The sequence below is a fragment of the Octopus sinensis genome, linkage group LG10 (genome assembly GCF_006345805.1).
Source record: "Octopus sinensis linkage group LG10, ASM634580v1, whole genome shotgun sequence".
In the NCBI taxonomy this organism is placed as follows: domain Eukaryota; kingdom Metazoa; phylum Mollusca; class Cephalopoda; order Octopoda; family Octopodidae; genus Octopus; species Octopus sinensis.
In genome coordinates this window covers 73,551,421-73,578,920 of record NC_043006.1, presented here as the reverse complement: position 1 = coordinate 73,578,920, position 27,500 = coordinate 73,551,421, and the positions used below count along the sequence as shown (strand labels likewise).

Genomic DNA, 27,500 nt, shown 5'->3' with positions numbered 1-27,500 from the left:
TAAAGGAGTCTCCCGTTATTTCTGACAAAATCTCTTTTTAGGGGAAAGAAATTCAAGATGTGTTTTGACAGGCAAATTTCATATAATCGTTGAAACCTTTATTAGTTCTGTGTGTACAAACGCAACATGTGCTTTATTAAGGTCAAAGTAATGTACGTTTGTATATATATATATATATATACATATATATATATGTATGCATGTATGTATTTATGTATGTATGCATGTATGTATGTATATGTATGTATATATATATATATATATATATATATTATATATATATATATATATGTGTTGTGTGTGTATATGTATATGTGTGTATGTATGTACATATATGTATGTATATATATATACATATATGTATGTATATGTATGTTTATATATTTGTATGTATGTATGAATATGTATGTCTATATATGTATGTCTATATGTGTGTGTATAAATATGTATGTATACATATGTGTGCGTATATATATATGTATGCATGTATATACAAATATATAAATATATATATATAAATATATATATATATACAAATATATATAAATGTATATGTATACAGATAGATATATATATATATGCGTGAGTCGTCTAAGAGAGGATAAGTCTGGGATAATATATATATTCACGACGTTAAAGATAATGGAGAATAATGCATCCTCAAAAGTTTGTAATTTACAATATTGTATAAAATACATTCACTTTAAATCTTTGTTTAGTACTCATTCTTTCACATTCTTTCATTAAACCATTGTTACAGGAATGTAAACATATAGCATGCAGTCAAAATAGTGCCAGTCACCATGCAATCCTTGTCACTGGAGCCATCTATGGTGAAAGACGACGGTAAATCATGACAATCAGGCTCAATGTGAGTCTGTTATCATCTGACGAGACAAGCACCATGTACGTGTGTGTGTGTGTGTGTGTGTGTGTGTGTGTGTGTGTGTGTGTGTGTGTGTGTGTGTGTGACTATGTGGCTGAATAATGGCAATCACAAGGTTGAGTCCAATAGCATTGTGTGGTATTTTTGTCAAATATCATTTTCTATCGCCTGCAGTCGACCCATTCAATCCTTACAATATAAAAGTCAGTTATACTTGCTAAGACAACATCGCTTCAAATATCGTTCGCTACAATTGACACAAATACACACCTACGCAGCCTTCTATCCACACCCCAACCTGTAACCGTTGAAATACTACCAACTGTCCACTGGGTGAATCCAAACTTCGAAAGGTTGTAGTCTATAGAGCCACATTTACAACATCCACTTGCATTACATGATACTACATGGGAAAAACAGCTACTGATTTCCAAGGGAAAGTACAGGTAGCATATGCAATCCTTCAATTACAGAGATAGGTAAAATTTCAGCTCCCTGTCCTGCTTCATCTGAAGATTCCGCCACCATCTGAACAACTTATCAATCATCAATAGGAATATCCCATTACCCATCTTGAATACGTAATTGCCAACTATGTCTCTACAAGGAACTACACATGATTCACCAACCTACAGTATCCATCAACAAGAAGTATGAACGACCTTTGTTAACTACCTGTTAACGAAATTCAAGCTACCGGCAGCTGGCAGTCCAGATGTACCATCGTAGGCCTGGCTACCCAACACACAAGGGCAGAGTGTATATAATCTGTGTTACCCGTATAGAGTACACCCATCAGGCTTCAGTTTTAAACTATCACTATCAAATCTGGTTATTCTCACATAAAAACTACTACCGCTAATTTGTTAACACTCCACTGTGTGATCCACTAACCAACGACAACCGCACCCCTTATCATGTGTGGTATTAAATACAATGAACTGATGTCGCTGAATACACTTCACTGCAGCTTGCCGCCTAGTGGCAAAAGTTCTTTTCAATGCAGCGTAGCCAGCCAGTAGGTGTCGCTTCCGACAATCTCTGTTCGATGGTTTTATTTACCTAGTTTCGGTGCCATATTAGTATGGCGATAACTATTATTTTCCGGGAACGCTGCCGCTGTTCTCTTTTAGAGAGACTTAGTTATTTTAATATTTCTATTATTGAAAACAAGTGGATGTATTCCACCGAAACTAGGTAAATAAAACCATCGAACAGAGATTGTCGGAAGCGACACCTACTGGCTGGCTACGCTGCATTGAAAAGGGGCAATACCCCGAAACGCGTCTGTAGCTGCCGGTCAAGTAGTGTGGAGCGACTGACCTCCCTTGTTCGAAGGTTATATGGATACAGTTTGTGTATCAAATAGCTAACTTAAGGCGATGGCCTCATGGAGCTAATAAGCGGACAGCTTTTTTCTTATTTTTATAAGAATGCCATATTAGTATGGCGATAACTATTATTTTCCGGGAACGCTGCCGCTGTTCTCTTTTAGAGAGACTTAGTTATTTTAATATTTCTATTATTGAAAACAAGTGGATGTATTCCACCGAAACTAGGTAAATAAAACCATCGAACAGAGATTGTCGGAAGCGACACCTACTGGCTGGCTACGCTGCATTGAAAAGGGGCAATACCCCGAAACGCGTCTGTAGCTGCCGGTCAAGTAGTGTGGAGCGACTGACCTCCCTTGTTCGAAGGTTATATGGATACAGTTTGTGTATCAAATAGCTAACTTAAGGCGATGGCCTCATGGAGCTAATAAGCGGACAGCTTTTTTCTTATTTTTATAAGAATGCCATATTAGTATGGCGATAACTATTATATATATATATATATATATATATATATATATATATATATAGGCGCAGGAGTGGCTGTGTGGTAAGTAGCTTGCTAACCAACCACATGGTTCCGGGTTCAGTGCCACAGCGTGGCATCTTGGGCAAGTGTCTTCTGCTATAGCCCCGGGCCGACCAATACCTTGTGAGTGGATTTGGTAGACGGAAACTGAAAGAAGCCTGTCGTATATATGTATATATATATATATATGTGTGTGTGTGTGTGTTTGTATGTCTGTATTTGTCCCCTTAGCATTGCTTGACAACTGATGCTGGTGTGTTTACGTCCCCGTCACTTAGCGGTTCGGCAAAAAACAAGTCCCAGGTCGATTTGCTCGACTAAAGGCGGTGCTCCAGCATGACCGCAGTCAAATGACTGAAACAAGTAAAAGAAAAAGAAAGGAAAGAAAAGATATATATATATATATATATATATATATATATATATATATATATATATATACATAAGAGCTAAGGAATGGGTTAGATAAGATCCGGGTTACGTATGTTCATAGCGAGCGGAACCTCAGAAGTGGTAAATATCCAAGCGAGGCTACTCTTCAGGCCAAGTATATCTTGATCAAATGAAAGTTTACATTCTCACAAGGTGGTACATGTTAACACATGGAAGATTCAATCAGAACGTGTAGAGAGCCCTGTAGGAGAGAAGAATATAAATGAAAAAAGAAATAAGAATTGAAAGAGGGGGAAAATAAGTATAAAGGAGTGAGAGGAATAAGCGATTTAAGCAAGGTCATTTGATCGGTAGTATTCACAGGAATTAGCAAAAGGAGAGGTGTTTGAAAAACAGATGATGTAGGAGGAAGAGGGTAGGGGAATATTTTTGATCAAGGGGGAGAAAAAAGTGATCATGATGAAAGCAAAAGAGAACGAGGAATTTAAGCAGGGTTATTGACCGGTAGTATTCAATGGGGCTGTTTTGCTCGAAACACAGAAATTAGCATGGGGAGTGGTATTGGAAAAATAAACTCAATAAACTACTATTGTCCCTAAAAGTTGTTTTTCCATATTTACTATGGATCTCTAACTTTCTTCCTACACCTCGATTCCTGGACCTGATATATACATATATACATATACAGTTACATATATATATATATATATATATATATATATATATACATATATATATATAATATATATATATATATATGTATGTATGTATGTATGTATGTATATGTATACACATATATATATATATATATATATATATATATATATATATACATATATATGTATATATATACATATATATATATATATTTAACATATATATATATATATATATATATATATATACATATATATATGTACATATACATTTATATATATACATATACATTTATTATATACATATATACATATATATAATATACATATATATATATATATATATATATATATATATATATGTAACTACCAACTATTCTGACTCGTTTGGGTAGATAGATAGATAGATAGATAGATAGATAGATAGATAGATAGATAGATAGATAGATAGATAGATAGGTAAGTAGGTATGTAAGTAGGTAGGTAGGCAGATGCATATATACATATAAAGCTGGTAGTTACATACTAATAAGATAAGATAGAATATATGTGTGTGCGTGTGCGTGTGTGCTTGTGTGTGTGTGTGCGTGTGCGTGTGTGTGTGTGTGTGTGTGTGTGTGTGTGTGTGTGTGTGTAAGAGCAATACAGTTTATCCAATATTTCAACTACGAAGAATATTAATAACCTTATTAGCATATGCTTTCGACTCTTGTCAAATATCAAATTGCCATATTCTACTTACAACAACACAAAAATTGCCAAACGATATAATGTTTTAGACTTATAGAAAACATTTCTAATGTCCATTTTTCCTTACCAGTCACCAGTGTTTCTTTAGTTTTAAGGCAAAATAATCCGTGACCTGTAAAAGAGAAGATTCCGTGACCTGAATATCTGCCCAAAGCTATTAACGGTGAAGTTTTTACGCTGGTGAACTGACCGAGTTTGGTGGAGTTTATCGGATACATTGTCTGTCAGCATTCGCTCCAGCTCTGGCACTCTGAGTTCAAATACCACCGAAATCAGCTTTACTTCTATTCCTTTCTGGGTCGATAAGTAAATTTCCGTACCTGCACTGAGTGGATTCTTCTTCTTGTCGCTTTTATTCTTTCTCCCTTTTTGTCTTTCTTTCTGGAAGAAATCAGTTGACTAGAAGTGGGGAGAAATGGGCTCCGCTAGGTCTACATATGCCCGAGACACACCATTTAACACTACAGTGCCGCTACAACGCCGCCAGGAGTAGAGGGAACCCAATGTGAAACAAAGCAGGGTAATGATGTTTCATCTCGACAGCAGCTTGGCTTCGGAGCTCCATTTTACAAACAAATAGAAATTCATGACACCCATATTTTGTTTGTTTTCTAAAATGTATCAACGACGTAGTGAAAAAATATAGTATCGGTTGTTGTCTCAATCAGGCTCGCAAATTCCATATGGCAGATATTTATTTATTAGTTAATGGATTTCGTGATTGAAAATGCTTACATATATGTGTGTGTATATATGTGCATATATATATGTATGTGTGTGTGTGTGCGCGTGTGTGTGTGTATGTGTGTGTGTGTGTGTGTGTGTGTGTGTGTGTGTGTGTGTGTGTGTGTGTGTGTGTGTGACCGCGTGTGTTTCATTGGCGATTTTTTTTCCTCCGTCTCCCCTTCCTTGGATCTTTATCTTTTCTATCTGTCTAACGAAGTACTCCGCTCGAAACGTTAAATCCTCATTTATTTCCTTTCCTGAGTGTCCAATAACACTATACTTGTTCTCCATCCTCGCGTTGTTGTTTTCTCTTTGTTTTCATGTTTGGATTAACTTTATATATATACAAAAGTAAGCACATAAATGCGAAATAAGATGGAAAAAAATAATATTCGAATACAAGAAGTAGGGCAATATGCTTTATTAAAAAGCAGCAAAAGTATCGCAAAAACTGTTACTCAGAGTTTCACGTTCCCTTTCGTCGGACAGTTTTGTTTAGAAACTATATAACGCTGACATTTGGTCACCACAAACAAATGATCTGTGTGATTGCACGCCAAGAAATTGCCGTCTAACGACAGGGAGGTGCGTAATATAGTATTAAATACAATGAACTGATATCGCTGAATACACTTCACTGTATAGATAGATAGATAGACAGACAGACAGACAGACAGACAGACAGATAGATAGATAGATAGATAGATAGATAGATAGATAGATAGATAGATAGATAGTTTGGTAGCTAGATAGATAGAGAGGGGGAAACAATTATATAGGGGAATATGTATGTATGTATGTATGTATGTATGTATGTATGTATGTATGTATAAAGGCGACCGGTGAGCTACCAGAGTCGTTAGCACGCCGGGCGAAATGCTTAACGGCATTTCGTCCGTTTTTAAGTCCTGAGTTCAAATCCCGCCGGGTACGACTTCGCTTTTCATCCTTTTGGGGTCGATAATATAGGCACCTGTTGAGCACTAGGGTGGATGTAATCGAGTTAGTTCCAGCCCTTAAATTGCTGGCCTTGTGCCTAAATTTGAATCCAATATATATATATATCTCTTATATAAAATCCGTTCTGTCTGTCTGTGTTTTCTAGGATCCTCCATCCGATTGCACTCAAATTTGATATGTAGATACCGACGGTATCAGGGTGTGCAGCTAACCCCATTCGCATGCATCGTTTTTGTCCTGCTTTTCTTCCGTCAACCTGTACATAACTGCACCTTCCATTTTTTTGCTGTTTTTGTACTGCTTAAAGGCACGTTCCTTTCCTGCCAAGCTTACTATTTAAACCATGTTTGTGTTCTCCCAGTCAACAGCCTTATCATTACTGGTACTTCCAACTCTTCGGTTGCATATTAGTGTGAATAAAATCGTTTTTCTTTGGAATAGAAAAAAAGTCTAACTTTATTTCTTCTTTTGCTTGGTGTCTCAAATTTAGGTTAAATCAGTGTTTCTCAAAGGGGAGGCCTATGAGACGGTCGGACAAGTTGTTTTGAGAAAATTTGGTTTAAATGTTTGATAACTCAGCACCGTCCATCGGACGGGGGGCGTTTTGCTCGTATTTATATATGCATCATTGACTTTGGTGTAAGTTTCAAATTGCTTAATAATAGTGGTTGTCAATAATGCTTAATAATAGTGGTTGTCAATAATACTTAATGCACTTAGTTAAAGTTAAATTTAAAAGAAATTTCAATTTTTTTCCTCTTCACTACGTCCCATACTGACGAGAAAATGTCATCGTAAAACTTTTATAAGGAAGTTTAGTTCAGAATGTATCTCCGCTATCTCATCATTCTGTGAGTGTAATACAAGTGACGTACGCGAATCAAGCAGTGTTTCAATTGACAAGTGAAAGAAATTGTTACGCAAAATTATAATTCTACTTTAGACTATTGATAACAATTCCGTTGATAAAGTGTTGTACAATACTTTTAATTATATTTTTTGAAATTCAATGAATAAACTGATAAAATAGTCGATGACTAAATCTTTTCAGACCGTGTTATTTCCATTTAAAGATATTCCGTTTGCACAAAGAATTCTAAGGAGATTTTTTTTTTTAAATTGTGATTAAAATATTTTTCATCTGATTCAAGAACGAGTATAAAGACATTGTTATCCGATCTCTTGAAACTGAGGGTTATGGGGACAAAACGATGGTTCGGTTTTGTATATGATATGCCAGGACAGTGAGTTGATAGAATCAATAAATTGCCGAAAGAAAAAGTTCCAAACAGCATCCAGTTACAGTTCTTTACGGTCCAGATTCAAATTTTGTCAGGGCCAACTTTCAATCTTCCAGTTAAGTGTACTGGTCAAATATTGGTTTCGGTGAAGTGCCCGAGTCGTTAGGGGTCAGATAGATTGTTCTGCAGTAATCGTTCCGAAACTTTGTGCCCTTATTCAAATACCACCATCATTTCGGGGCTGACAAAGAAATCATCAGTCCTATACTAAAGTCGATTCTAATCATTATTCTCTCTCTCTAATTCCTCCGAGGTCGTCTTTGCTTTCATCCTTTCGGGGCAATAAATTAAGTACCAGTTGCGTACTGGAGTCGATCTAATCAATTGGCTACTTTCCCCAAAAACAATTTCGGGCCTTGTGCCTAGAGTAGAAAAGATTAATCTCTCTCTCTCTCTCTCTCTCCTTTCTCTCTCTGGAATAAATCGGCTGGAAAGAAATGAGCTCCATCGGGTGTAGATATTCCCAAGACACAAATCACGACTGAGCTCCCACGACTCCATTATTAGTTGAGGGTTTATGGCAAGACATGATCTGTCGGAATCAGAACTGACTGACTGCCAGCCTGTGTAACTATCCACCACCACCACCTCCACCTAACTTTATACACTGCACTTATGTTGACTGTACCACTGCATTGCTTTCTAAGATCGAGCTGCACGCATTATAATTAAGTCAATCGCTAGATTGACTTAATTATGTGGTCTCTGAATAGACCACATCAGTACTTGGTCCGGCTCACCTCGCACAGGCTTCAAATCCTGCCGTGGTCTACTTTGCCTCTCATCATTTCATGATTGTTAGATTGACGGAAATCTAAGAAAGTTGGACGGAGTCCTTCAAGTATTTGTTCCGATCTTTTACATTCTGAGTTCAAATCCTGCTGCAGCTAACCACGGTGGTAGATTAAATCACTTGCCCAGTGCCAAAGTGTATCCTGTGAGTAAATTAGGAAGCAGTAAGAGTAGTGAGAAAGTTGTATGATGTGTGAAGAAGCAAAAATCTTGTAAAGAAGAGGTAATCAAATTTTGCGGCTGGTCAGTTGAAATATATATTTATTTATTTATTGCCTACAAGGGGCTAAACATAGAGGGGACAAAGAAAGGCAGACAAAGGATTAAGTCGATTACACCGGCCCCAGTGCGTAACTGGTACTTATTTAATCGACACAGAAATGATGAAAGGCAAAGTCGACCTCGGTGGAATTTGAACTCAGAACGAAGCGGCAGACGAAATACTGCTAAGCATTTTGCCCTGCATGCTAACGATTCTTATTTCTTTACTGCCCACAAGGGGCTACACACAGATGAGACAAACAAGGACAGACAAACGGATTGAGTCGACTACATCGATCCCAGTGCGTAACTGGTACTTAATTTATCGACCCAAAAAGGATGAAAGGCAAAGTCGACCTCGGCGGAATTTGAACTCAGAACGTAACGGCAGACGAAATACGGCTACGCAATTCGCCCGGCGTGCTAACGATTCTGCCAGCTCGCTGCCTTAGTTGGAATAAATATTCAAAAAAGTATTAATTTGCGGATACTTTATATGTTGGCGTCTTTTTGATTTGGAACAAATTATAAAGGAGAAAGGAAAAAGGAGAACGTGTCGTCCATGATATTCCTAAAAACATTGACGTAAATGAAATAAAGTTGTATTATCTGGAAATCATGATTATATTGCACACTCGATATTACAATTTTTTTTCTTTTTTTTTTTAGTTATTTAACACCCTTCATACTCTGGAATCATTTAACGTGGTTGATTTCCACCTTCAACAAATACTGTATCTGCTGTTTTTATAGCATTAAAAGCGTCACAAGAAAGATGATACGCAGTTGATTCTATTAATTTCAGGTTTGCTTTTGACTGCTAAGACTGGAACCTAATACTGCAAGCTAATGAAATGCTTGTTAACGAAACACGGGCTGTTGTTTGCAGTGAGTTATTCCTAGCATATTGATTCAACCAACAGGTGTTAAATGTCTTACACTGTTGAAGATGACACAATAGATTTAAAAACCCCGTTGATCCTATTAATTTCAGGATCGCTTCAGGCTTTTATAAACGAGCAGGATTGGAATCCAATACTGCTCGTTAATAAATCACTGCCTGTTACCTATTGCCGTGAGCTGATCCTACGCATAGCAAATATTTACAGCTAGATTGGATCAATATGCAATCCTTAACGTCTTTACATGATACGAACCATTGAATAGTTGGTTGGTCATCAGAAGATCAGCTACAATAGATAAATAAGTCTTAGTTTTGTTTTTGTTTTTTCTCAATAATTCCTCAGACAAAAGTTTTTATAACGTTACTCTGTAATTCAAAAATTATTGCGTATAATGTACATCGACTATAATGTAAATAGATTTACGGAAACTGCAATAAGGAAATTACTTTTATGATGATAGATTAGGAATTAACGGGAAGCAATTCCCAAGTTATTGACTTGAAATTGTGGCTGGGAGACCGGTTATGATATAATCTTATATTACAATATCTTTAAATGATTGATGCTTCGTGATTATTCAAAGTATGAATATAAAACCGAGACTCTATTACAACCGTATTATTTTCAAAAACTGAAATAACAATAAAATATTATATCTTGTGAAAATGAAATGTTACGTTAATGTAAGATACCGTAATGGCCCATGTTCCAAAATTACAAATCAATAATTGACTAGTAAACGCATATTCCTTTGAATAGAATGTCACTCTATTCTAAATTTTGTTCAATGAAAGCAGAGTATTAGAAACCAGGAGGGACTCTGGACATCATATCATAAAAATTTTGGCATATCGAATCCAAAGATTACGGTGGCAAATCGTGTTCTAAGACTGGTGATGTAACTTTACTAGATTCCAAAGCTCAAATCAATTATATAACAGAAATGATCTTTTACTCACTGAAATCGGGAATACATATATGTGGTGGTGGGGATGCGTGTGTAGGTAGGTAACTATATATGTGTATATGTGTGCGCGCGTGTGTGTGTATACATATAAATATGTATTTGTATATGTTTATATATATATATATATATATATATATATATATATATATATATATATATATATATGTGTGTGTGTATATTTGTGTGTGTGTGTATAATATAAGTTGTATTTAAAATTAAAGTTTAGGAGGGAGATTTTAAGGTGTAGTATCCAAACCTTGTTATAGGAACGTCCCCTGTAGTGCACATGCAGAACACTTTCACCGCTTGCGGCTACCGGGTGTTATCCGTCCGGAGCAGTGCATTTTTGTTGCTGGATGTGTAAGGAATTCCTCAGTGCGCGTTGAGTGTATTCTAAACTATGAATACGGAAGACAGAGTGTGCTGGAAGTTCTGTTTAGAGCAACGATCGATTCGTTTCACTTCTGTACTACTCCCTAGTGGGTGGGGAAGGACGCAATAGAATCGAATGCACCCCATAGTGCAGAAGAAACTGCTTCAGGCCACAAGGTCGGAATAATGCGAAAAGGTACATGTGTTCTTTTAAACGGATGTGCAATTTCCTGCCGGTGCTCACCATGCAGGATGCCCTACATTTACTCCAGATTACTTCATATACCACAGAGACCCTCGAGCATGTTTTAATAACGGTAATGGGGCAATTATTTAGTATGTACCATACGACGCTATTTGCAGTGTTATTCCTCAAGAGAAATTTCCTAATGGATACGCCAATGTGTACCATCTGTATATTAAGTCCCTCCCTGCGGATCACATGTTGTATAGCTGCAGTTGTTCTGTCGTCGAAGTAAGGAAATTTTAAAGAAGCATTTTTCAGGCTTGGGAATATGGGCTTTCTTATGTGGTTTATCCACTTTCGTGTTTTGGAGATGCACGTGTTTGGTTACAGGTGACGGGTAGACGGTGTATGTTAAGTTCTTGAGGAACTGCTTGGTATTGATAGCTCAGGCAGTTGTTTCGATGCATGTCTCTTATGGGTGTGATTTTATTATTTTGTACGCATGCGGCTTTGGCTCTGATAGGCTACATTGACTCGTAGTGTACAGATTCCTACTGGCCGCTGTTACATCACAAATTACAGTGAATCACTTTCTTTCGGGTTCGAATATGCCTCAAGCATATTTCAACTGGTAACAAGTATGTATGCAAATGTATACAGGGTGCCGGAAATAAATTTTCGTCTAAGTTATGCAAAAATGAAAATAACACTGACATCTCATTTTAACAGATATATTTACCAAAATTACATAAAAAATATCTTGAAATACTAAAGAGTAAATTTATTCAATAAAATCGCCAATGACTTCAACCACAGCCTCCAGACAACTTCGGAATCTGCTACAACTCTGCAACTCTTCTGGGCGGTTTCTTTGTTTAAGTTGGTAAATGATGCCATAATCCTTGCCTTCAGTTCATCATTGGTGTTACAAAGAGTTTTGTTGCTTTCTCGCTCAACTGCACCCCACACATAACAATGAAGGAGGTTAAGTCTAGGGAGTTAGGTGGCCAGATGTTAGGGATGATGTGGTCGCAGAAATTGTCTGACAGCCATGACTGGGTTCTCCTGCTTGTGTGACATGGTGCAGAGTCCTGTTGCCAGACATAGGGTGTTCCAGCAGCCACCCTCTTGATCCAGAGCAGCACCACCTCCTTCGGGCACTGGATGTAGGCCTTTGTATTGAGTGTGAGGCCGTGTGGGAAGAATAATCGAAGCATAACGTCGCCATCACTAGTAATCACTCCAAACACTATGATGTCGACTGGATGCTTGGTTTTTATCACTCTCGGTACTTGTTTTGGGGACACGGAAAGACAACGGTTGTTCTGTGTGCTCATCATCTGATCCTGGCAGAAATTTTTCTCGTCTGAGAAAAACCAAAGCATGTTCGGTTGAAGGGAATGCTTGAGTTTGTTAAAAAGGTTTCGTAGCGCGGTCTTTCCTCCTGTCCTTGATGGCTTAGAATAAAAATTGGTCCTTTCCCACCTTGTATGAGGAATACCGAATGCCTTCATTCGCTAACTGTCTGATAAGAAATTCAGACGCTCCCATGTCCCTGGCGATGGACTTGGATTGACTTGCAGGGATCGTTGTCAATCATGGCCTGGATCTCACCAACAACTTCAGGAGTTCTTTTCTTATCAGAACGGTCAGAGTGAGTTTTCCTTCGTAATCACCATTAGATTCATCCAACTTTTCCCGAATCCTCTGTACTGTCCTCAGATTGACGCCCAAATACTCTGAAATGTTCGTATTGGAGCTTCCGGCGTATTGGAGCTTCTGGTCATGGTGCTGTTTTTCTATCCGACGGCACCTAACTGACCCTACTATCAAAAGCAAGCTGTGCATACGCGAAAAATAAAAAAATGTAAAATGACAACAATTTACCCATCGCACCTGGTATATATGTATGTTTATATATATATACATATATATATACATATATATATATATATATATATATATATATATATATATATATATATATATATATATATATGGAAGCACTCCGTCGGTTACAACGACGAGGGTTCCGGTTGATCCGATCAACGGAACAGCCTGCTCGTGAAATTAACGTGTAAGTGGCTGAGCACTCCACAGACACGTGCACCCTTAACGTAGTTCTCGGGGATATTCAGCGTGACACAGAGAGTGACAAAGCCGGCCCTTTGAAATACAGGTACAACAGAAACAGGAAGTAAGAGTGAGAGAAAGTTGTGGTGAAAGAGTACAGCAGGGATCACCACCATCCCTGCCGGAGCCTCGTGGAGCTTTAGGTGTTTTCGCTCAATAAACACTCACAACGCCCGGTCTGGGAATCGAAACCGCGATCCTATGACCGCGAGTCCGCTGCCCTAACCACTGGGCCATTGCGCCTCCATATATATATATATATATATATAAAAGGAAACAAAAAATGGAACAAGAACGTCACAGGCAACAATAAAACATCCGGACAGTTAGATAATACAAAAAAGGACAAGAAAAAACAAGGACGGTTCATTCGGAGCTTTCTATCCTCAGTCGAGTTCCAGATTATCTCAGCAGTTTCGGCCGATTATATATGTATGTATGTATATATATATATATATATATATATACATATATACATACACACACACACACACACACACACACACATATATATATATATATATATATATATATATATATATATATATATATATATATATATGCATGCATATGAATATACATATATTTGTGCATGTGCACATGCATACGAAGAGGTGCTGGAAAGTACCTGGCTTTAGTTAAAAGAAAATACAAGACGATCAGCTAATTATGATTTTATTCAACACATTCCCCTCTCCCACTCACACACTTATTGCTGCATTTCTCAGCCCTGTAAAAGAACTCGGAAATTTGGGCCTCCAACCAGGCCTTTGGTGATACCCTTAAAGCCAGGAGCTTTTCTGCATCCTTTCGTATGTACACTTTTTTATTTGTAAATGACAGCTTTCATGAACGGTAAATACAACTCATGAAAGATGTGGTCGACAAGACCACTAGAAAAAATACAAATAATTCGATCACCAATTTATTCCATAACATCGACTAAGATAATCTGAAAAGAAAAAAGGATTACCAAGCTCGAAATAAAAATAATTATATTTCTTTGCAAATTTACCATTCAGATAAATATCGTTATCGATTCAGTCTTTTAGAGTTCCAGCGGCGAGAGAAAAATCGCGAAATTATTCATGTGTTGATGCACATTCGTAACAACTTCGTGTGAATGAATAACTTAGAATGATCTCACCTTTCCCCTTTGGGAATGTTCGTTCCTATTTCTTATTCAATACAAAGTCAATAACTCTTTCACCGTTGTGTCTAAAGGTTGGAGTCCATAGCTAATACTTACATAGATTTGGGTACATTATATATGCTTACCAATGGATTCCAAATCGTATAATACCTGCTTATTAGTTGACAACACCTTGCTCATGATTACTGCTTGATTAACTGGACCGGGAAGAGATAAATATCGTGGCTCTGTATCGTGGTGGCCATTGTTTTGTTGTTTGTGGTATAATTTTACTTTCTTTTAACGAAGAAACTTCTAGTGAGCAAGTTCCTTAAAGTGAATATTGTATTGTAGTATCATTCAATGAATTGAGTCTTCTCTGGTTGTTACTTCTTACAACAGTTTATTCACATAATCACATATGGACAAAATTCTACTTTTAAAATGATTCAATACAATTCTTTCTCAATTTTCTGAATTCAAACACCGGTTTACGTACGTTTGGAAATTTTCTCTTCCGTATTTCAAATTTCACAAACTTTTTATCGCATGAAGTATTTGGATTTGCCGAATATTGTAACAACTACGACAGCGGGATAAATTATCTAAAGGTTATTGACTTTAAACCAGTGGGTGATGCTTTTTGAATGATAACAACTTGTATCTTGCAAGCAAATTTTCAGAATGCTTGGATAAATTTTTCCATGCTTCAACACTCCAGGATAATGGATGCAACTTCAAGGCAGTGTTGTCTGAAAAAGTATATAAGAGATTCTCTAATGGTTGCTTATATTTCTGGAATAATGTTGGCTGGTATAAGGCTCACATTACTCGAAAACAAAACATTTAGTTTCGAAACAGTATTAACAAAAGCCAAAGCATTGGACTTAGTACAAAAGAATGCCAGCGTTTATTATCAAGATACCTTCGTAAATAATACTATTGCTACAAAGAAACAAGATACTCTTTCAGCTATTGTTTCTTATACGAAATTTGAATCAATGGGCAGTATGAATAGGACGGCAAAGAATAGACAAGAAGAGATGGCATATGTTACAAATGTTAGAATGAATATATATATATATATATATATATATATATATATATATATATATATATATATATATATATATATATATATAGGCGCAGGAGTGACTGTGTTGTAAGAAGCTTGCTTACCAACCACATGGTTCCGGGTTCAGTCCCACTGCGTGGCACCCTGCGCAAGCGTCTTCTGCTATAGCCTCGGGCCGACTAAACCCCTGTGAGTGAATTTGGTAGACGGAAACTGAAAGAAGCCCGTTGTATGTATGTGTGTGTGTATGTGTGTGTATGTGTGTGTGTCTGTCTGTCTGTGTCTCTGTGTGTGTGTCTGAGTTTGTCCCCTCCAACATCACTTGACAACCGATGCTAGTGTGTTTAAGTCCCCGTAACTTAGCGGTTTGGCAAAACAGATCGATAGAATAAGTACTAGGCTAACAAAGACTAAGACCTGGGATCTATTTGCTCGACTAAAGGCGCTACTCCATCATGGCCAGAGTCAAATGACTGAAACAAATAAAAGAATATATACATATATGCATAAATAATTATCACTAAATGTGACTAGGTATTTAAAAACTCCCTACATTGCTAGAAATAATAGCTAAATGCCGTAATGCTAAGGTTAACGCACACGAATGAAAACATATACACTAGCAGGGACCATAATTATCCGAAAAATACCGACCGAGAATTCTTGAGGCCGACGCGTCAGTTTCGACAATCAAACCAGCTCCGGACTTGTGTCTTTTGGTGAAACATTACAACCTGCTGTCTACATTAATTTTGTGTATACACATTAGCGAATCGCTAAATTATCCATTAATTTGGATAGCAAAAACATATGCTAATAGAGAAACAGGTCCGAAAATAGCCGAACACCGAGCTGGCTTAACTGATGATGGGAACGGAAATTGCCGAAACTAACGCGTCAATCTTAAGAATTCTCGGCCGGTCTTTTTCGGATAATTATGGTCCCTGTTGGTGCATATGTTTTCATTCATGTGCGTTAATTACAGCATTAGAGCATTTTAGCTCCTATTTCTAGCAATGTAGGTGTTTTTTTAACACCGTGGTCACATTTGTATAATTCTCCTTTTTGATGAAACATTACAACCTGCTGTTTACATTACTTTTATGTAATTTTATGTATGTATATATATATATATGTGTGTGTGTGTGTGTGTGTGTGTGTGTGTGTGCGTGTATACAAAATTTAGAGGACTGATCACTAAAAGTGGACAGCCTATAGGCTAAACATAGACGTCAAATCGCCATTACCACGAAGAATATGTTCTCAAGAAAAATCTCAGTAAAAAACCAAAATGTAAAAATAAGCAAGTCAAATGGAAATATACGAAATAAAAAACGATTACCTATGTACCATTGGTTTCACTTGTTAATATTTACGTATATGAACACGCAAATATCTGCATGATCATCAGGATAGCCTGTCTATGCTGATGATCTTGCAGATATTTCCGTGTTCATATACGTAAATATTAACAAGTGAAACCAATGGTACATAGGTAATGGTTTTTTATTTCGTATATTTTCATATGTCTTGCTTATTTTTACATTTTGTTTTTTTAGCTGAGATTTTTCTTGAGAACACATTCTTCGTGGTAATGGCGATTTGACGTCTATGTTTAGCATATAGGCTGTCCCCTTCTTCACCCATCTTCTTTCTGTTTATGACTTCAAAATATTGGAGAGCCTAAGAAGGCCATTGCGTGAGCATGCTATTCCGAAAGTCAGCCAAGGTATCCTATCATGAAAATTGCCCGGCAACGACGGGTTACTCAACTAGTCTGTATATATATATATATATATATATATAAAGTAATTTTAAAATCAAGTAATAAACCTGTCCCAAGACACTGTGTTTTGCATGTTTACTGGAATATCCATTGTCTCATGCATTCGTTATTATTTTGATTAAATACCACACAGCATAAACTCTGTTTGTTAGTGGAAGCACTGTAATTTTATCCAAGTTATTTCTGAGCAGTATGTTTTATTCATAAAACCAGTCGGAGGCAACGTTGCGATGGCATCAGTGCAGCTTAAGATAAAATTACGGGATATATGCACGATTGACATTCAGTATACTGAATAGTTGTACAAACATCTGTCATTGATATTTATGCAGTCTCTAATCGAAAGTAATATTTGACCAGAGATTCGTGTCTCAACATTCTTGAGTGGCGTTAAAGTTTAAAAACACTGGTAAAGGATAATAATATCAGAGTTAGAAGGTGTCCCTCCATCCCGGTTAGTTATGTCCTTGAGATTTCTCACATCACACATTGTTGACCCTGCTTGTGTAAATGCATCCTCAATATCACCTTTTTATTCTGCAAAACTTGTCCACAATTTCTTCATTGGTGAGAACATGATCATCTTCGTCAATTTCAAGCCATTACGTTATTTCTGATTTGCCAACATTTACAAAGATGTGTTGAAAGTCATTTACCTCGAACTTTTCAAAATCCAAATCAGGTTGAATATTTGTGAATATGTTCTTCCAAGAATTTGCCAAAATCTTATCCCTCAACTCATTTCAAGCATCTGCAAGTTTAAATAATATAGACTTGTTGGAAGCTCGGTCATTCTGAGGCGTCTTAACTCCCTCAACCTTGAATCATCTCTTGATACCCTCATCTTCCAACAGCCATTATTTGTTCCAAAATATCCCTCTTAGTACAAACCTCTAACAGGCAATAATTTTTACTCCCGTCAGAAAAACTGATATGTGTTAGCAATCAAGTTCAGACATTTAATACCAGATTTGTCAAATATTATTTTGCTTGAACATTCAACCAGTCATACGACAACACATTTCACTCATTTCAGACTACTTCTAGAAATTCTTGAAGTTATTTTGTGGGCGATTGAAAATTCATTTGGTAACAGAATATACCACCTCGTCAAAGAAGGCAGAGTAGAACTGAGTTGCTCACCATGGAGACCTTAAGTAAAAGCATAATGACAAAAACTGAAAATCACGATTGACACCTAATCAAGGATTTTTTTTTTTCAATGTCAACAATTACACAATTCGATACTTCTTTTCAGTATGTTTTATTGACCAATTAATCCATATGATATCTCATCATTAATATTTTAGTCAGGTCGATATGAAACCTGTCTATTATCAACAACCACTGGTGATTAACGATTCAGATAAATATATTTATCGATTCAGTCTTTTAGAGTTCCGAAGGTGAGAAAAAGAGTTGCAAAATTACTTTCGTTGATTTATATCGGTGACCACACCATGTGAATGAATACCTTACGTTTTCTCAACAGATAATCTTTTTATTCTCTACAGAATCAAGTGCTTTTTTTACCGTTGTGTCCAAAGGTCGGTATCCATAACTAATACTTACATGGAATTGGGTATATTACACATTCTCACCAACGGATTTGAAAATTGCATTATGACTGCTTATTAGTTGATAACATCTTGTCTTTGTTTATAGCTTATCATAAACAGAACCGGTGAGAGGTAAATCTTATGGCTATGTAACATTGTGGTTGTTTGTTTGTTTGTTGTTGCTGCTGCTACTGCTGGTGTTGTTTATGGTGTAGTTCTACTTCCTTTTAATATTGTAACTTCTGGTAGCCGATTTCTTTTCGTTACTGAAACCCGATATTACATTTTAGTATAATTCAGTGAATAAAGTCTTCTGTATACAGATCTCTTATCATTACCGCATACAACAGTTTATTCACTCAATGACATATGGACAAAATTCCATTTCTAGGACGATTCAATATAATTCTTTTTCAATCAGTTTAAAGATACGGTTTACCTACGAGATAAGCCGTGTCTTTAAATTTCGAACACTTTTTAAAATCAAATGCACCAAATTGCATATCTTTCATATGGACGTACAAACGCAGTGTCATCATCGATAGAGAGTCGAACGAAAAATTTACAGTATTTGTTCCGGTTTTTTATGATCTGAGTTCTAACCTTCAAGGCCATCCTGTCGGGTTCGTTATAGTAAAGTACCAGTCAAATATTTGGGATCTATGTTATCGACTAATCCTCCATTCAAAATTTGTAGATTTTGTGCATAAACCAGAAATCATGTTTCAACGTGATAAACCAAATTATTTTGCTGCATTACCTTGATATCGGCTTACTTATATATCAATGACATATTGTATACTGTAATCGTATTCAAGATCATGATGGAAATTTAGAGACATTTCTGTTATGTGGAGAAGATATACCATATTTTAACGTGTATAAGGAACCTCCTAATTTTGGGGGCTTAAAATTTGGAATAAGGTTTTGTAAGGGATTATAATACTATTCATGTATAAGAAACTGCCATATGTTTTTAACCTAATTTCTGTCAAAAAAGGGTTCCTTATACACGTTATAATATGGTAATTTGGTAAAAATAATGAGGTCTCAATCAATTATAGATTTTCTCAGGTATTACCCTTGAGACCACAGAATAGCACCTGGTCCTGATATATTGGGACCCTCTTAAATGCTTTAACTTTCCATATTCTAAAAAGAAGCTCGTAAAAATCAATGGATTGCTAGTCATTACAGCAAATAGCGGGCGCATTTTCTGATAATGCAAGGCTCTTAGAAAATGTACCGTTTTTTTCTTTCATTCCCCAAGAAGCTGTTATTTCTTACGAAATTGAAATCGATATAGAAAATGTCTGACAATTGCGTTCCATTTACAGTTGAGACCAACGTGTAAGGCATTGTTCTATCTGCAACATTGTAACAAGGAAGGGATTCGTGTGTGTGCGTGTGTGTGTGTATGTGTGTGTGTGTGTGTGTGGACGTGTAAGGCATTGTTCTATCTGCAACATTATAACAATGAAGGGATTCGTGTGTGTGTGCGTGTGTGTGTGTGTGTTTGGGTCTGTGTGTGCGTGTGTATTTTCTTCACAACCTTTCCAGAAATGAATTATTGTATCCTTCTACTGAGAAAGCAGCTGCCGTGAGTGAACACGTAAAGGGCAACGGTACATTTTAAGGAGACATTTTACCTTCATTACAGACAAACAAAGCTTCCGATTCACGTTTGATAAATCTCGTAAATTGGTAAGCAGCAGATATAAAAAGAGACGCTGGAGGACCGAACTTTCATCATTTGACATTTTCTATCGATACGAATTTAAAAAAAAAGAAGTTTGCGTCGGTGTGCTATTCTGCCCAAACAGATTACGAATTTCATTCAATATATTCTCGATGAACTCTGTAACCCAAATGTCACAAGATCGTTGCATTACGTAAACAGCAAAATTATGTCTCTTTTTCTACAAAGGATGTTCATAAAGTCTAAGTACGAATGACAAAATATACTACGAAATAAAACCTAAATTTCATAGTCTCAGAAATCAAGTCTATTCAGGCGCTATTGAATAAACCATATTGAATTTTATGAGATGTAAACAGCAGGTATCTTTATGAGACTCTAATGGTCGCTATTCATGAGACTCTGCATGGCCGTTTTATTTTTGTCTCTAGACACCCTTCTTAACTAATTTACGCTAGGTTTGTCCTTATGAAAATAATGATGTACGCACATGCAAAAGCGATCCTTTAGTAAGAACTGAACAACTGAAATTTAATGATAAGCTTGCATTTGTTTGGAAAAATAAAGTATTAGTAGAAATTTTCTCCGATATTTATCATGATGTTCTATATCCCTTGGTGAAACAGTTAACTCAATTTTAAATCTCAATAACTCCAACTGCGTTACACAATGTTATTTCTCAAGAGAGAGAGTATTATCACTTCACAAGAATTCTACTGTGTCTGCCAAATGAATAATTTCATACAGCCACATTATATTTATCCTACTGATTCAAAAAAAAACTACCAAACCACAGTGATTTAGTTGAATCAATAGAGCAGCGGTTCCCAACGTTTTTGCACTCGCGACCCCTTACTAAAAATCTTGAAACCCACGCGAGCCCCTATTATCAGAATCTTATTTTATATTTTATGAAATTAATAGTGTCCCAAGCCACATCTAACAAAGCTACGCGAACCCCCTGCCAAGGCTTCGCGACCCCCCCCCCACCAGGGGTGCGGGAACCACCGGTTAGGAACCCCTGCATTAGAGCAATTTGTAGTATTTCTTCCGGCTTCCTTTTACTCTTTTACTTGTTTCAGTCATTTGACTGTGGCCATACTGGAGCACAGCCTTTAGTCGAGCAAATCTACCCCAGAACTTATTCTTTGTAAGCCTAGTACTTATTCTATTGGTCTCTGTTGCTGAACCGCTAAGTTACGGGGACGCAAACACGCCAGCATCGGTTGTCGAGCGCTGTTGTGGGGGGGGGGGCAAACACAGATACACAAACACACACATATATATATATATATATATATATATATATATATACATACATATATACGACGGGCTTTTTTCAGTTTCCGTCTACCAAATCCACTCACAAGGCTATAGTAGAAGACACTTGATTCCACGCAGTGGGACTGAACCCAGAACCATGTGGTTCGTAAGCAAGCTACTTACCACACAGCCACTCCTACGCCTACGACTCTTTACCTTCTGAGTTCAAATACAACCGAGATGAATTTTACCTTTCATCTTCTCGAGGTCGATGCTGTAAGGTAACAGAGAAGTACTAGTGTCGCTGGTAACGAGGACTTTCTCCCCTCAAAATCGCTGTCTTGGGTCTAAATCAGAAACCATTATCATGCTAAACTGTACAAACATAAAAGGTAATTTCCCAGATGGCATTTCACAATTATTTTTTTATCTTTTGTTAATTTTACCATCTCTTCGTTAATTGTTGTTCTTCAAAGAGTTTGACTGTGATTCTATTCTCTTATGATGGGAGAGTTTCTTCCCTTACTTGAACAGACGTTATGTCATTTAATGTATTATGAAATGACTTAATTCTCTCGTTTCCACCACACATTGCATTGTAATATCATTCAGTGGATAAAGTGTTTCGTACAAGCATTCCTTATCGTTATTCCTTGCAAGTTTGCTTAGAACTAGGCACGCTCTGAATGAGCAGAACTACAGTTAAATGCATTTCAGCCATGACCATCCATCTTATGACTGTAGGCCCCAACATCCTCACTCCTACGTTGTCGTACCGTAGTAACATTTGTAAACCTCTCCCGTTCTGACTACAATTGATTTCGTCCGGAAAGAAAAAGAGAGCGAATAACCATTTCCCACCACACCTTATTAGGACCACACTATCCGATGCATCATTTGTTTTTATTTTTGTTTTGTTTTGTTTTTTGCTTGTTTTAAAGATGGCTGCCAGCTGTACAACCAAGTAAAAAATCCTTCTTTAGCTTGTTGATTTTGCAAGTCAATTTTGTCCAGCGCTCAAACAATTCTTCCAATCCAACGCGTGACAAGCTAATAAAATTAACAGTAATACAACTACTACAACAACAACAACTAATACTACGACAGTAAACACAACTACTGGTACTACTACTACTACTACTACTACTACTACTACTACTACTACTACTACTGCAACTATCACTACTATGACAGTAAGCACAACTAAACAACAACAGTAGCAACATTAATAAAATGGTCTAAATTGATAATGCCTAACAAGCAATTCCCAGCAAACACTTTATTCTAACCAAATATAAACCTGTCGACTAAAAAGAAGAGCGACATTTTTAAGATCAATAAGAATTGCTTAAAAGAAAAATATTCCACATGTTTGCTGAAATGTTTTTCTGTTAACTGTGGTTAGCACGAAATTAAATCAATTGTAAATTCCTCTACAGAATTTCTGATGACATTGTATTTCACATTTATCAAAACGTAAAAAAGAACATAGAATATCACAAGATATGGAAAAAAAAAATAAATAAACAGATGTGTATAATATTTGTAACGGTGCTAGTTATAATATATATTATAGAATCTTCTGAAAGTGACGTATGTTACAAACCACAGAGCTCCTCAGAATGTCGACGGCGATCATCAAACACCGGTGTATCGACTTCATTTAGTCGCCTCAGTGATGATTATTTTTGGACATTCTGAGCTAAGCCGAAAAAAATTGTTTCGGTATAAAAATAGGTAAACAAAACATTCACTAATGTGTGGATGAGCTCGCCAAGTTAGAATCATACTAATATTTGTACTTGCAACAGTAAATGTATATAATTGTGTATAACATATATATATATATATATATAATATATATATATATATATATATATATAATATAATTAGTGAAAGGAAGAAATGGAGTTGAACGAAGATTGTACAGAATTCCTTTTATTACATTCTACACATGTTTCAAAGGCCACAATTTTCCAAATTCTGATTAAATAAGGATACCATATTGCAGCTTTCTCTTCAGGAAAAAACAGGAATTACGTTGTCAGAACATGTGTAGAATGTAATAAAAGGAATTCTGTACAATCTTCGTTCAACTCCATTTCTTCCTTTCACTAATTATATTAAACTTCAATTATCCGCACCAACGCACGGTTGCAACACCATATGGTCTTATCTCCAACCGTGTTTTTTTCTGCTGTGATTTTTGCTACCCAGGTATCGGTTAAACTTTTGAATAATCTGTAACAAGAAAATTCATCTTTCCATTTCAACAAATATATATATATATATATATATATTTGTGCTATTCGTAATATTCTGTTTAAACGCGAAACCAATTGAGATCGAAGTGCTGTGGTTCACGATCCGCCGGCGACATTTTGAGTTTCTTTGAGAAGTTTTTCTGAAGTAAAATATTACTAGTTCTGTTCTAGGTGTGTGTATATACATTATGAATTTTATACACATCTTTATTTTAATCAAATACTGTTTAAGGTGAGCATATTACTATATTGCAAATACATATTTTTACAGTATTTTTAAAATATAAAGATCGGTGCAAGTGTGACTATGAGGTAAGAAGTTTTCTTCCCAACAAAATGGTTCCACGTTCGGTCCCACACAATATTTTGGGCAAGTGTCGTGTACCATAACCTCGGGTTGACCAAAGCTTTGTGAGTGGATTTGGTAGAAGGAAACTGAAAGAAGCCTATCGCATATACGTGTGTAAGTGTATGTGTGTTTCAAGTATGCACGTGTGCATATGTATGTATGTCTGTGACTGTGTGTGTGCGTGTCTTTGAGTTTGTGTTTGTCCCTCCACCACTGCTTGACCACTGGTGTTGGTTTGTATACATCCCTGTAACTTAGCGGTTCGGCAACAGCGATCAATAGAATAAGTACCAGGTTTTTAAAAATATACGTACTGGGGTCGATTCATTCTAAAACTTCTTGAAGCCGGTGCCCCAGCATGGCCGCAGTCTAATGAACTGAAACGAAAAAGATAAAAAATATTTTTTCAATATTTAGAAACATTATAAAAATTATTCTTAGAATATTTATTTAAAAAGCAGAAAATGGAAAATTGTAATTTATCCCATTTATTTATGTGGTCAACCAAAGCGTAGTAAATGGCGTTTGATAAACTGAAGCCAGTCGATGGGACTGCTCGAGCTTTTGGTTAGTAGATGTAATCCATCACTCGGTTTAACACCACTATCTAGTTCTTGGTTGCGTTTAGTGGAATCAACTCTGTTTCAAGCATTGTGGGCAGATCTCCAGTGTGAAAGTAACTCCCCACCACTTCTTCTCATCAATCTCGGAATCCCCGAAAAGGGTCACGGGAGCTACACTTCTTCCTTTGTTTAAACCATAAAACAAATATTTTTTTTTAATTCTCGGTCTGTCACTCCAGTTTCGTTGGCTGCTCTCATTCACTAAAGGCGCTACTTTTTAAGAAAAGGAATGCTAATCTGAGAGGGGGAAGAAATTGATTAAAGATAACAAGTGAAAAATCGATATTAATAAAAACAAATGGTGCCAAAAACACGAATAACTTCGACAATCAAAGCATGCAATATCAACATCAAAATGAAAACTAGCAGAAAGGCGTAATAATAACAGTAAGGACAGCAATACGATAAAAAAAAAACTGGCAGAAAAATCATGGTGATATAATCACTAGATTGTAAAATCAAAGATAGCGCCATTTTTATTAATCACTTCAGCAACACTTCTGTTGTACAGCGTGTTGTCAGAAACGATAGAAACTTACGTAACATTATTTTATGTCATTTTTATATTATCTGAGATATAATCTATACCAAACAGTACTGTACTCGCTGTTGTACATGAAAACAACAGGGGGCGAAGATAACGAGAGAGAGAGAGAGAGAGAGAAAGAGACATGAGAAAGTTGGTGAGGTGGAAGAAGATATAGAAAACATAGAAATACTGGCATTCCTACGGTTTCGATGACGGGAGTTCCAGTCGATCTGATCTACTGAACAGCCTCTTCGTGAAATTAACGTCCAAGTGGCTGAGCACTCCCCAGAAACACGCACATTTAAACGCAGTTCTCAGTGAGTTTCAGCGTGACACAGAATGTGACTGGACTGATCCTTTAAAATACAGGTACTACTCATTTTTGCCGGCTATGTGAAATGGAGCCACGTGAAATAAAGTGTCTTCCTCAAGGACGCAACGTGAAATAAAGTGTCTTCCTCAAGGACGCAACGAGCCGCGCCACAAATCGAACTACGGTAGAAATAAGAATTCTTATTTTCACACCATTATTTAATGACTAATGAAAGGGATTGCCTCTTAATTTTGGACTTACAGTGTATTCAGTAACAAAGCATTTTTCTACTTTAAAAATTGTTTGAATATCACCTTGTACAAAATGAACAGTTCTTCATTTATGACTATATATTAAGTTGTGGATTCTTATCTTGATCGATCACTGTCTCGCTGTGACTAATAAAAATATTGCCTCTATCTTTTTTCACTGGAGTATAGGCTCCAAGAGGAATAGAAATGTCTTCAAGAATATACTTATGCTGATACAAGAAACGTCAACTCAAGGAAAAGCAATCTAACGAAATTTCTAAATGTCAAAATCTATCAAACTATTTTACAATATCAAGTAAAAGTTTGTCATCACCTGCAACTGAAAGAAACTATGCAAGCGCCAGTGAAGTTAATGGTAGTTCACAAACCATGAGTGTTCTGTTGACACTTTTGGTGCAGATGATAATCAAGGTGGTCAAGAACTTCGAGAAAAGAGAAAGCAGAAACAGGAAGCAGGAAGCAAATTTAGTGATTTCAAAGAATACAGTGACATGTAACAATTGATAATGATTTCATACAAAACTGTTTAATGCAAGACATCGGTTCTTTTTTCAAAATAAAAAAAAAAACAGATAACGTATATACTGAACCCAACAGGATTTACAAACAACAAAATCGAAGTTTCTTAAACAAGTACTTTGAAAAAAAGATTCGAAAATTGTTCAGACTGTGATGAGATCCTGCTTAGTTTACTCAAAGAGCAAAATCTTTTCTAAATGCCAAATATCACCTACAACGGGTGGGTTTTCTGATTGGATGAATATACTCAGAACTCTAGAAAATTATGAAAACAGCATGGAGCATAACGCCGATGTTGAGCTGGCTAACACGAAAATCAAATAAAAACACTGTGGATCAGCAACTTGAGGGACAGTTGAGAAAAAACATGCAGTACTATTTTGAAGTACTAAAATGAGTTTTAGCAGGTATAAAGTTTTTAGTGAAAGAGGTTTTAGCATTTAGAGGTCATGAGGAAAAGTGAGGCTCCCCAAACAATTTTCATGGAGGCCATTGAGCTTATTGCAGAGTTTGACCCATTTTTACATGAACATTTAGAGAAATGTAAAACTGAAAAAGTAAATATTACTTACCTATTCAAATGTGTATGAAGAATTGATAGAAATCATAGGAAAGCATGTGAAAGATGAGGTGGTAAATCAGATTAACAATCTAGGCATCAAATACTACTCAATTATTGTTTACTCTGTGCCTGAGATGACGCTTGTTGACCAGCTGGTAATTGTGGTTCGATACTGTTATAATGGAAAGCCCTGTAAGAGATTTTTATCATTTTTGCCAATAGAAAAACATTCATCCACGACCTTGCTCAACAAAATAACAATTTCTGGCGGAAATATATCGCCTCAAATTATTCTGATGTTTTCAAAAGTGTTATTACAAAGAAATTTGCAGATAGAACATGTGATAAGGCTTCTTTGAAAGGGGCTGAAAAATTTAGGATTGAAGTTCTAAATTAAGTCATG

General features: G+C 36.3%; 1 long non-coding RNA gene across 1 annotated transcript in view; it reads right to left on the bottom strand.

Annotated features, from left to right (window-relative positions):
• LOC118764984 overlaps nt 1-23,970 on the bottom strand; it is a 24,925-nt gene extending 955 nt beyond the window's left edge. The window contains exons 1-2 of the long non-coding RNA XR_005000824.1: nt 23,941-23,970; nt 22,391-22,397 (exon numbers count right to left, since the gene is read on the bottom strand). This is a non-coding gene — a long non-coding RNA (uncharacterized LOC118764984). The remainder of the gene's footprint in view (nt 1-22,390; nt 22,398-23,940) is intronic.
• Between the last annotated feature and the right edge of the window lie 3,530 nt (nt 23,971-27,500).